Genomic DNA, 13,034 nt, shown 5'->3' with positions numbered 1-13,034 from the left:
GTTGATGTGTGGCCTGTGTGTGCAATGTGGAGCTATTAGAGAAGCGAGGGCTGAAGTTCAAACACTAAATTATGTGCATGCACACCCTCGCGCGACATTATTACACAAGAGCTTGTTATGAGTTGAGCTTAAGGCTCTTGATTCTTGTTTGAATACGTCTCTATTCTTTTATTTATTATCCCTCCTACTTATACCTGGTCGCTACTCTAGTAAGCATTTTCAGCAGAGTAAATTGTGAGACAGACACTGGTGACTGGAGGTAATGCACAAGTAGAAGGTTCTGAAGCAGTACATGTTTCACATCTATTATCTTTTCCAGGTCTTGTCAACAGGCATCAAAGGCAGTTGTTTTGATTAAGCATTTTTCATCAACAATTATTTGTGATCCAATTGGTGGATGTGAGCAGTGATGGGTCAACAAAGGAGACTCAAACAGTCTTAAAGAAAACTGAAACATACGAGGAGAAAGCATCAAGAGACAGATGCAATATATTTTCCAGGTGAATTTGGTGAAGAGTTTTAGGTTGACGTTGATGGACCTGTAGCTGATCAAGTTAAGGATTAGAATGAAGATTCGGAATTTGATGAAATAATTAAAAGGTTAATGCTGGAACTACCCTCTTTCTCAATTATAAATGATGAGACATACGAGGAGAAAGCATCAAGAGACAGATGCAATATATTTTCCAGCTGAATTTGGTGAAGAGTTTTAGGTTGACATTGATCAACTTGTAGCTGATCAAGTTAAGGATTAGAATACAGATCCAAAATTTGATGAAACCATTAAAAGGTTAATGCTGGAAGTACCCTCTTTCTCAATTATAAATGATGAAATCTCGACCACTGAAATGAAAACAATACTATGGAAGGTAGATTTATTGAATTATGTGGAAGATGATTTTGTTAATTGGAACCATGATATCAGTAGAGATGCATCAACATTACATATTATAACATAAGCATTAGATGAAAACATCTTATTCAGTATACTACATGAATATGGTGAGATTCAGAATGAAAAAGTAATGTGGGATATTTTAGAAATGAAGTACAATTTGAATGAGGCTGAAAATGATGAAAGTATTGTTCTTGAAAATGATGATTGTGCTTTTAGTCTCATAATTGATTGTGAAACTGAAGATGACAACATTGAGGCTGCAATGATGGATGATGAATGTGTGCCTGTAGTTGACATTGAAACATGTGATGATGAAGAAACTGTTAGGGTCCCACCCTAACCCCCTTATTTATGTCATGGGATCACGTCATAGTCAAGAGTCAATAAAGCCCATATTAATATTTGTAAGTGGTTAACCCGCAATTAATGATGGGACCACAGTTAGTTGCAAATGGGCGGTAGTATTAGATAGATGGTAAATGGGCGGTAGTATTAGATAGATGGTATTAATAAAACCCACGGTATTGGCCCGTGGTATTGCATGTATGAGTCATATATAAAGGATAGAGACTCCCTGCGAGGAGTATCGTGTCTTGTTTTTGTAATCGAGCTCTGCTCTATTGGAGGTTGCCCCCTCGAAGAGGCCTGTGAACATTTCTCTCTGAATAATAAAATCATTGCTATTCTTTGTTCTGGGTATTTTTTCTTCGCATATTCTGTGTTCTGGGTATCTTTTCTTCGCATATTCTGTGTTTGGGTATTACTTTGCAGGTTAAGAGCATAACAAGTGGTATCATAGCACTTTCCAGGGCTCGGTGGGATCTCCAAATTTTAGCAAAAATTTTTTTTGGCTAGAGACATGTTCTGGCGTCTTTAAACCATGGGATCTGTCGTTAAGCGCATAAACCTGCGGATTTGGGGAGGCATGCACGCAGGAAATACAAGAGGTGGTCACGTCTATTGGACTCCCTTGTAACCCCTGTGGGTACCCTTTCGAGTAGTAGAGCATTAGACAGAACCGCGCACGGACTTTCTTCCATGTACCCTCTGGGTATATAGGAAGCCCCCTAGCTCCATTGAAACCTCGCCATAGATAAACCTTCGGCCGTCTTGTGGCTACAGTACACCGAGAACAGCACTCAGAGAGATTACTCGCCCATACGATAGGGTATTCGGGTTGTACGACTAAGGGTACGGTCGATCCTCCTTAGTTAGATCCCTGAAACATTGGGCCGAGTACTACTGTCAGACCCTTATGTATATTGCGATCTGTAGCACCTGAGACTCCTCAAGACCATAGTTCCCTTTCTATCGGGGGATCACACATCATCTATTCCAGATCAGCAAGTGCAGTAGCAGTAGACATCAGTCCCGCAGCTCCATCAGATCAGCAGCAGCAGTTGTTCCACCATTTAGATCTCTCAGATCCACCAGATCGGAGTAGTTGTGAAGGGTTCCTGTACCTGGATATAATTTTCGCAGGACTTTTGGTGACCTAGCCCATCAGAATCAGGACGACGAGCTGAGCAAGGTGGTATCATTCAATTTCTTAGTAAAAAAAATTTTGGCGTTCCCAATTTTTCATCAGGTTGGTGTATGGTAGAAACTCGCGCTCAAGCAATGGCCAATGAAAGGATGGACAAAATTAAAGACCAGGTGAACTCCATCCAATTTTCGGTGAACGAAATACAACATGAGATTAAAGGAATAAGTATCCAGATACAGAACGCACTGAAGGGCAAGGAGCCAGCCCACGAGGAGGCGAATAATGGTCATGAATACCATGAGGGTGAGTCTAGCCACTCTCCCCACGTCTGGCACACCCACCCACCACCCAGTCAGCGACCTCCCAAGTTGGATATGAATAAATTTGACGGTTCTCACACGTCCACATGGCTAGCACAAATAGAGCAGTATTTCCAATTGAATCATATCATAGATGAGGGGACTAAGCTTATGGTGGGCACCATGTACTTGGACAATGAACGATGGCAATGGAAGGAATGGCATCAGCGTTGCAATGGACATTCTCAGAATTGGGCTCAATTTGCCAAAGCTCTTCGAAATCACTTTGAACAGGAAGACTCTTTTTTGGGGCATCTCACTAAGCTCCGACAGACGGGTACAGTGGAGGAATATATTACTGCTTTTGAAGCCTTAGCCTTCCGCACTAAGGGTCTCACCGATGAGTTCTACATGGAATGCTTTATCAGCGGTCTTAAAGAAGCCATCAAAGCTCAGGTTATACTCCACCACCCTCCCACATGGACAGAGGCTTGCCAGGTAGCTCGTAAGGTGGAACGTGCATTGACAGCCCAATCCAGCCGCCCCAACTTCCCCGCTAAAGGTCGTCCCTCACAGGCTCCCAACACGACTCAGACACTTAAGATTCAAAAGGTGTCACCTGCGGAAATGGCCGAAAGAAGGAAGCAAGGACTATGTTACTACTGTGATGAAAAATATTCCCCGGGTCATAAATGCAAAGAGCCCAAGTTTTTTCAAATAGATGCCACTGACTACAGCTCCACCGAGGAAGATCCACCACTTGAGGAACCGGAGGCGATCGAAGAAGATAACCAAAAGGAGATTGTATCTAATGAACCAATTATTTCGCTAAATGCATTGGCAAGAATTTCTTCCCCTCAAACTCTCAAAATCAGGGGTTTTCTTAAACATCACCCAGTAGTAGTCTTGATTGATAGTGGAAGTACCCATAATTTCATCCATCAAAAGATCGCTGAAGCAGCACATTGTTTTGTCCGGGTAGTTTCTAACTTCCAAGTCCAGATTGCAGATGGGGGCACAATGAAATGTGAAGGTCGCTGTGAAAATGTCAAACTTCAAATGGGGGATTATCAATTGAAAACCCACATGTTTGCAATACACATGGGGGGTTGCGACATTGTCCTAGGCGTAGAATGGCTCCGCACTCTTGGGCCAATCACAATGGATTTCCAAGAGTTATATATGAGTTTTAAGCAGAACAACTACACACATACCCTCCGTGGACTACAGGCGGGAGCCCCCTCTATCATCAGCTCGCATAGGATGGAAAAATTGTTAAAAAAGGGCCATCATGGAGTGGTAGCTCAATTTAATGCCATCCAGGTAGTCGACACCATGTCTCTGCCAATTCATCCTGAGATGCAACAGATTTTAAATAAACATCGGACGGTCTTTGACAAGCCTCATGACCTTCCACCCTTGCGAGGGGAACATGATCATAGCATCACATTGGTTCCAGGGGCCCAACCCCCAAATGTGCGGCCATACAGATATCTGTTCACCCAAAAGAATGAAATAGAAAAAATCATCAAGGAATTGTTGGAAGCAGGTGTCATTCGTCCCAGCATTAGTCCTTACTCATCCCCAGTGGTCATGGTCCTCAAGAAAGATGGGGAGTGGCGGATTTGTCCTGACTTCAGGGCCCTCAATAAGTTGACAGTCAAAGATAAATTTCCCATCCCGGTGGTTGACGATTTGCTGGACGAACTCAATGGGGCTCAATTCTTCACTAAGTTGGATCTTCGCTCAGGCTACCACCAAATTCGCATGAAGGAAGTCGACATTCCCAAGACGGCTTTCAGAACTCATGAAGGCCATTATGAGTTCCTGGTCATGCCATTTGGTCTCTGTAATGCCCCCTCTACTTTTCAGAGCCTTATGAATCACCTCCTCAAACCATATCTCAGAAAATTTGTCCTTGTCTTCTTCGATGACATCCTCATCTATAGTGGCACTTGGGCGGCACATCTTCAGCATGTAGATCTACTCTTGCAACTGCTCCGCACGCATAAATTATTTGTCAAGATGTCTAAGTGTTCGTTTGGCATGGAAGAAGTTGAGTATTTGGGCCACATTGTGGGGTGTGAAGGTGTCAAGGTGGACCCCAAAAAGATCCAGGCAATGCAAGAATGGCCTCAACCTAAGACCTTGAAAAGCTTGAGAGGATTTTTGGGTCTCACAGGCTATTATCGTAAATTTGTCTGCAATTATGGCCGCATAGTGAAGCCCCTAACTCAACTCCTAAAGAAAAATTCCTTCTTCTGGAACGAGGAAGCACAACAGGCATTTACCGCTCTCAAAACCGCCATGTGTTCCACTCTCGTCTTAGCAATACCTGACTTCACCAAATCCTTTGTCATTGAATGTGATGCTTCGGGTACAGGTATTGGAGCGGTCTTAATGCAGGAAGGGCGACCATTGGCCTTCACCAGCCAACAACTAAGTGGGAGGAATCTGGTCCAATCTACCTACGAGAAGGAAATGATGGCCATCTTACATGTAGTCGAGACCTGGCGACCTTACTTGTTGGGGCGATGTTTCCAAATCCGCACAGATCATCACAGTCTTAAATATTTTTTGGAGCAACGCCTATCTTCCCCACAACAAAATAAATGGTTAGCCAAAATGCTGGGATATGATTATGAGATCATTTACAAGAAAGGGAAAGACAACAGTGTAGCAGATGCATTGTCACGCCAATTTGAGGAGGAAAGTACTCTGCTCGCAATTTCCCTCCCCATTCCAGACTGGATTGAAGAGGCTCGCAGGGAATGGTTTTCACATCCTGGGCTCTCCCAACTCATTTCTTAATTGTAGGTAGATCCTAATTCCAGCAAGGGCTACTCGTGGCAGAATGATATTCTTCGCTACAAGGACAGAGTCGTAATATTGCCAACATCCACCCTCAAAAGTCGCATTTTGGCAGAATTGCACTCATCTCCCATTGCAGGACATTAGGGCTTTCAGAAGACGTATGCTCGCACCAGAAGATCATTTTTTTGGACCGGCATGAAACAGGACATCCTTAATTTCGTAGCAGAATGTGACATTTGTCAACGCCACAAAGGGGAAACCGTCAACACACCAGGCACATTACAACCATTGCCCATTCCGGCGTCAATTTGGACGGAGGTCTCCATGGATTTCATTACAGGTCTTCCAAAGTCTGGGAACAAGTCAGTCATCATGGTGGTTGTGGACCGACTGTCGAAGTATGCTCATTTCTGCGCCCTACCCCAACCGTTTACACCAACTCTAGTTGCTCAAACTTTCATGGATCAGATCTTCAAATTGCATGGCATGCCCACTTCTATTGTGTCTGACCGCGACCCGATCTTCACCAGTAATTTTTGGCAGGAACTCTTCAGAATACAAGGCACTCAACTCAAACTCAGTACTTCATATCATCCGCAAACAGATGGTCAAACCGAAGCCGTCAACAAATGTCTAGAAACCTACCTTAGGTGTTTCACTTCAGAAAAGCAACACCTTTGGGTACAGTGGTTACCTCTGGCTGAATGGTGGTATAACACCAACTATCATGCCACCACCAAAATGACTCCCTATGAAGCAGTCTATGGTCAACTTCCGCCTTCCCCTACTTCTTATCTCACGGGGTGCTCCAAAGTAGAAGCCGTGGATCAACTCCTACAACACCGCGCAACCATGCTCGCCCATTTGCGCGAGAATCTTCATCAAGCTCAGAACCGTATGAAGCAACAGGCCGACCAACATCACTCAGAGCGCCAATTTCAAGAAGGGGATCAGGTCTTTTTGAGGCTACAACCATATAAGCAAACATCACTCAAAGACAAGGGTTGTCAAAAGCTCTCTCCAAAATTCTACGGACCATACCAAGTACTTCAGCGCATTGGAGAAGTGGCTTACAAGTTGGCTTTGCCACCTACAGCAAAAATCCACCCAGTTTTCCATGTATCGTGCCTCAAGAAAGTGATTGGGAACAATTGCCGAGTTCAAACCAGTCTACCTGAATTGGACGAAGAAGGGTCAATCTGGCTTCAACCTGAACAGGTTCTAGACACACGAGACAAGCACCTGCACGACCGCATGATTAAGGAGGTCCTCGTCAAATGGAAAGACACCTCTCCGGAAGATGCAACTTGGGAACCAACCACTATTCTTCAGCAATTTCCGCAGCTTCAGCCTTGAGGACAAGGCTAGTCTTAAGGGGGAGGGCATGTTAGGGTCCCACCCTAACCCCCTTATTTATGTCATGGGATCACGTCATAGTCAAGAGTCAATAAAGCCCATATTAATATTTGTAAGTGGTTAACCCACAATTAATGACGGGACCACAGTTAGTTGCAAATGGGCGGTAGTATTAGATAGATGGTAAATGGGCGGTAGTATTAGATAGATGGTATTAATAAAACCCACGGTATTGGCCCGTGGTATTGCATGTATGAGTCATATATAAAGGATAGAGACTCCCTGCGAGGAGTATCATGTCTTGTTTTTGTAATCGAGCTCTGCTCTATTGGAGGTTGCCCCCTTGAAGAGGCCTGTGAACATTTCTCTCTGAATAATAAAATCATTTCAATTCTGTGTTCTGGGTATCTTTTCTTCGCATATTCTGTGTTCTGGGTATCTTTTCTTCGCATATTCTGTGTTTGGGTATTACTTTGCAGGTTAAGAGCATAACAGAAACAACCATTGATGTAGAATCTAAATATTTGTATCAAGAATGTCTCTCTGATGCAGAGATGAATGAAGTCAAATTTGATGAGAATTCTGTATCTCATGAAGAGTGGTTCAATCTAATGCATGAAAAACATCTTATTGATGAGTTGTTGTTTGGTGAGAAGAGATGCCTACCTCCATAGACAAATAAAATTCAGGACAACATGTTTGCAACAACATAATTGAATAAAGAGGTTGAAGACATGAAACAACCATCTATGTCAGCAAAGAAAGATGAAGAAAGGAAAGATCTCTTAAAAGTGCAGGATGAAAATAATGAGTATGGTTCTCTTTATGAATCTAACATTGTTTTTAAGTGTGCAGATATTGGTAGCTAGGAAGAAGCAATAAAACTTGAAGAAATTGCAAACATTAAGGAAAAGTATAAGTCCCAAGAGCCTACAACAATGTTGAATACAAAGAGTGTTAGCCTGCAATCATAATCAAGAAAGAGGAGACTAAGAGTTCAAGTGTTCGACCTTTGTCGTAGAAAACGTAAAGAAGAGGAGAAGCTCCACCACTATCTTATGGCGAGAAAAGTGAAGATGGAACTTCACCAACAAATGAACAAGCATGGACCCTTTAGCAAGAAGGAAAAAATGAAAGCTTTGTTATCAAGTTTTTTTATGTGCCATTGTAAGCCTAGCTGACATTGAGACCAATAGAGGTATTTCATTCATGTTATGCTTTGATCTATTTCTCCATTAAGATGAGAACTCGGAATAATGGAGAAATGTAGAATTCTTCACATTATTTAATTATTAGCTATTGGTTGTGATTAGTTAGATTAGATCCTATTTTTGAGGAATTTGTTTAATTTCCTCCAAAAAATTCTAATCTTATTTATGTACGAATGATTTGGTGAATGAATGAAGTGTCATGTGTAGGCACTCTTCAGGTTGATTCGCGTGGACCACAGTTTTCTGTCATAATCCAATTAAAAAAATTCCAAAAAATCAGAGTGCTAGAGGGTTTGAATCATTTTTTGACGGTGGGAATAGATTCAACACCATCAAAAACCCCTAGGCACCCAAAATCCTCAAAAATTACCAAATTCTATAATAATTTTACCGAAATTTCCATTATTTTTTAAGCTAATTTGTAAGTTTTTTTTTAAGACTAAGTTATTTTTAAATACAAACACTGTACTGGAATTTCACTAATTTGTGAAAAGCATTTGTGATCATTGTCGAGTTGACCATCAAGTTTTCAATAATGATATGATCCAATTTTTAAAAGAATTGCTTCAATCTTAAATATATTATTTAGCTAATACATTATGGTCGGGTTATGGGATCATCGTAGATTTCCACCTTTTATTTTTTTGTCGTTATCTGAAAAACTTTCTTCATGATTTGTAAGAAGTTTATGAGATCCGCTCAACTTTCACTAATTTTAAAGCTTTTGTGATCATTGTCCAGTTGACCAACAATTTTCCAATAATGAGGTGATTAAAAAGTTTTGTTTCAATGTAAATTATATTATTTATTGATATTAGCTAATAAATATTAATAGTTTCAATTTATAAATGGATTATCAATATATGTTTAATAAGTATATGAATTTTATGTAAAAAATAAATATATGAATTTTATCTAAAAAATAATTGATAATTTTAAATAATAATAATAATAATAATTTTAAATTTATATAAATTTATATATATATATATATATATATATATATAATATTTTAATATCTTATTTCATTTTTTTTTAAATTTGAATTTTTATTTACACTTTCATTAAAAGTTTATATGTATCATATTTTATTTTGAAGTTAAGTTTATATATAATTTTATATTAAATCTAAAATAAAATAAAATAAAATAAAAAACTAATAGTTATAAAATATTTAGATCTTGAAATGAGTTGTGATTTTTTAGCAATGGTATTGGCCTATGGTATTGTAACAAAATAATTAATAATATCCATAATAAAATGTGGGTAAATATCCATTGATAAAAAACAATATAACTTTCCGATATAAAAATCCTAAAAATTATAATATTTAATTAATACTTTTTAGAAAATCAAAGATTTAATTATTTAAAAATTCATACATACATTGATAAATAAATCAAATAATAACACTTATTCATAACATATATACATCCTTAAATAAATTAAACAAATTTCTACAAAACTTAAACCTACCTCTAACAAAAAAAAAATATAAATCATACCAATCCATTATAATCATTTAAAATTTTTTACCACTAATCCCAAATTCTTGCAATACCAAATATCTTCTAATCTCAAAACCATTAAATGGTAGCAAAACTTGATCTTTTTATATACTCCACATTATTATTAATAACGATAAATAAAATATATAAAATATAATAATAAATATACCCTAAAATTTTTAATATTATTAAATTGTATTTTTTTAATAATTTATTATAATTTTAATAAAATTCATTTAATTCATAAAGTATGAAACTTTTGTTTATTATTATTTTGTATTTAATAAATATGATATTATAAATCTTATAATAAATATTACATTATATAATTTTTAACAACTAACTGTAAATATTCAATACAAAGAAGAAATACAAAGGCAGTGCAAGTATGACATCATGACATCAGTGTGACATCGGATAAACTTAAATTCAATGTACGGAGGGATCCCTGTAAAAGCAGAAAGAAGTAATATTTGTAAAATAATAAATATAACATTTTTACAATTCCATAATTAAAGTATAGGCAAGGGTTGATTTTAGATTCAGCTTTAGTGTAACATATAAAAGAATGAATTGGGCCCTAACCCGCCAAATATTACCATATTGTACAATTACACAACTAACAGTAGGGCCACTAAGGATCCCAAAAAATTTCGTGATTGGAAGTGCTGGGTTCCAACTTTAGCGGTATTAAAAAGGTTGCGTATACAACTCTAAGTTTCATTTTCATAAGCATGATTATGATGTATCCTGTTGGCACCACTAACCTCAAACATAATATTGAATACTCAATAAAATATCTGACAGTTCACCACTAACCTCAAACATAATATTGAATACTCAATAAAATATCTGACAGTTCAATAATTAATAGATATTATAGCCTTTTCCCACAGAATATTCGGAATGAAATATTGAGCTAGGTTTCAAAGGTCAATTTTCATGATTTTGCTATCACATATTATTAATAATGTAAAGTCGATAATGTGATCCGGGGGTGGACTTTAGAATCTAAATTTTAAACCACTTGTTTTTATTGTGATTTTTTTTTGAAAGTTTCTCCTTTAATTTTTCTAAAATTTAATAGGAATTTATTGAAATTTGTGGGTAATGTATTTATAATAAAAATATCTTAAAGATTTTCAGGGTGTTGAATCTATATATACAATAAAAAAAATTAGTTTGAATAATACAAATAAAAATTTTAACATAAATTTTTTCACTGAATTCAAAGTAAGTTGTCTTTAGTGTCATTTTTTGGAAGCATGGATTTTTCCTATTTAATTTCTCTAAAATTCGGTTGGAATTCATTGAAATCAAGAGTTTGATGGGTAATCCCTGCACAATAGAAGTGCCCTAGGAATTCTTAAAGGTGCTGAATCCATATATACACTCAAAAAACTAGTTGAAATAACACAAATCAAGATTTCACGACAAATTTAAACTAGACCAAAAATCCAAAAAATCACACTAAAAACAACTCCAATTCAAACACCCTAAACTCCAAAAAAAATCACACAACTCCAATTGAAACACCTTAAACTCAAAAAAAAAATAAAAATAAATAAAATAAAAAAAAAATAAAAAATTCACACAATTCCAATTGAAACACCCGCAGATGCATGAATTTTTCCCATATGTGGCCTCTTACGTTAGTTTCTGTGATGATTATGATATTGACATTTAGATGAGTGCATTGACAATCTTGTCCTGTGCTAGCTGTAACCCATCATCTGTATCGTGCTGAACAGGCCAAGCTACTTGATGAACATGTTCTCTTCTATAGTTGAATGCGTGCCAAATTGCAGACCATATATTGGTGAGCGTACAACCGCTACCTGCGCGTGAAGTTAACGCGTTCAAACATTGTGGTTGAGAAGAAGACCAAGATAACTTTTTCTTTTATTCGGCGGTGGTTATTGAAACAGCGCGCAATAGGGTTAGGCATTACAATCCTCGCTAAAGTTTATAGTTGAATGCGTGCCAAATTGCAGGCCATATATTGGTGAGCGTACAACCACCACCTGCGCGTGAAGTTAACGCGTTCGAACATTGTGGTTGAGAAGAAGACCAAGAGAACTTTTTCTTTTATTGGGCGGTGGGTATTGAATCAGCGCGTAATGACTAAGGTTGGGCATTACAATCTTCCCTAAAGTTTCTCGGCTTCTGAAAATCCAACGATCTGCTCGCTCACTATTTCATCGATCCCCCTTAAGCTTTCCATCCCTCTCCATTTCCGTTTCTATTTTCCAATTCGCAATGGCTGCACTCACTTCTACTGCTGGTATTCCAAGTATGATGTATCGAGACCGTGGCCTTCATTCACCTGGATTGAGAACCTTTCTGAAACAGCATTACAAGGAGAAGAATTTAACTTTTCAAATAGACGGCAATGGAGTGGAAATTTTCATGGCATAGAAATTGTGGGCTTGAGTGGAGTAGGAAAGTCAACTTTGACAAAATATATTTTCAATGGTAAGAGTTCATATTACAATAGATCTTATTTTATATATATGATGCCATAGGTAAAGCTCTTCTGAGTAGGAAAAACAACATTGGCAAAAGATCTCTCCCATTTTATGATGGTTACAATTCACATTATAGTAATTTTATGATCTTCTAGGTAAATTCCCATACCATGATTGGATCAGATTCACTAAATGTTGACGAAGATACAGATGCTTAAAAGTTCTCTATGATCTTCTCAAGTCTGGTTAATTTTAAAATGAGGTAGATCAAGTGGATTTGTTTGATGCACTTTTGAAGTCTCCGATATATCTTTCGGATTTGATTGATTCGAAGGCAAAAGATAGAAGGGTTTTTTAACATTCAAAAGCTTTGAAAACCGTACATTAGAAGATGTAGGCAAATCGAGTAGCTGCGAAGTATTGAAAATTTCGTATATTTGGAGCAAGTGTGGGCATATGGATGTGTGAAGCTGAGGGATTGGGGCAGCTGATAGTTTCCATTACTAACATCAGATGATGAAGAGCTGCCCTGGATTGAACGTGCTACGTTCGGTGTGCTTGTATATCGCAAACTGCAGTGGGGTGGGACAGTAGTCGAGCAGCTGCTCATATGAGAGCAAAGCAGAAGAATGCAGTTTTACCAACCACTTAGTAAATAGTCATGGTGCCCAATAAAGGCTGTATATATTAATGTTTGATGCGGTGTGAGATTTGTTTTAATCAATAAAAATGACTATTATGTATCTGTTGTTGTAGTGTAGTGCAAGAACCATATGAGAGCTTGAGCTCCTCCCCATGGATAGAGAAGGATTAATGTGGATAAAAGGTTTACGCAAGAACTGTACAATCTGGCTTTTACTTTGATATTTATCCATTGTCTGTTTTCAAGAAGCCCAGCTACGTAATTGAATGTGTTTATTCAACAGCCTCAGATAAGTAGCCAAATGTTTTTTCCCAAAAAATTATTAAAATTTCACTGCATCCCTGGTATAAA

General features: G+C 37.8%; 1 long non-coding RNA gene across 1 annotated transcript; it reads left to right on the top strand.

Annotated features, from left to right (window-relative positions):
* The first annotated feature begins 11,630 nt into the window (after positions 1-11,630).
* On the top strand, positions 11,631-12,783 carry LOC149189248 (uncharacterized). The gene is made up of 2 exons (XR_016256342.1): positions 11,631-12,047; positions 12,196-12,783. It is a non-coding gene; the product is annotated as an uncharacterized LOC149189248 (long non-coding RNA).
* The last annotated feature ends 251 nt before the right edge of the window (positions 12,784-13,034 follow it).

The sequence above is a fragment of the Pinus tabuliformis genome, chromosome 3_1 (assembly GCF_031772625.1).
Source record: "Pinus tabuliformis cultivar Carrire ecotype Pingquan chromosome 3_1, CPIR1, whole genome shotgun sequence".
Classification (NCBI taxonomy): Eukaryota; Viridiplantae; Streptophyta; class Pinopsida; order Pinales; family Pinaceae; genus Pinus; species Pinus tabuliformis.
The sequence above is the reverse complement of the archived record's forward strand: the minus strand, read 5'-3'. Positions and strand labels throughout refer to the sequence as shown.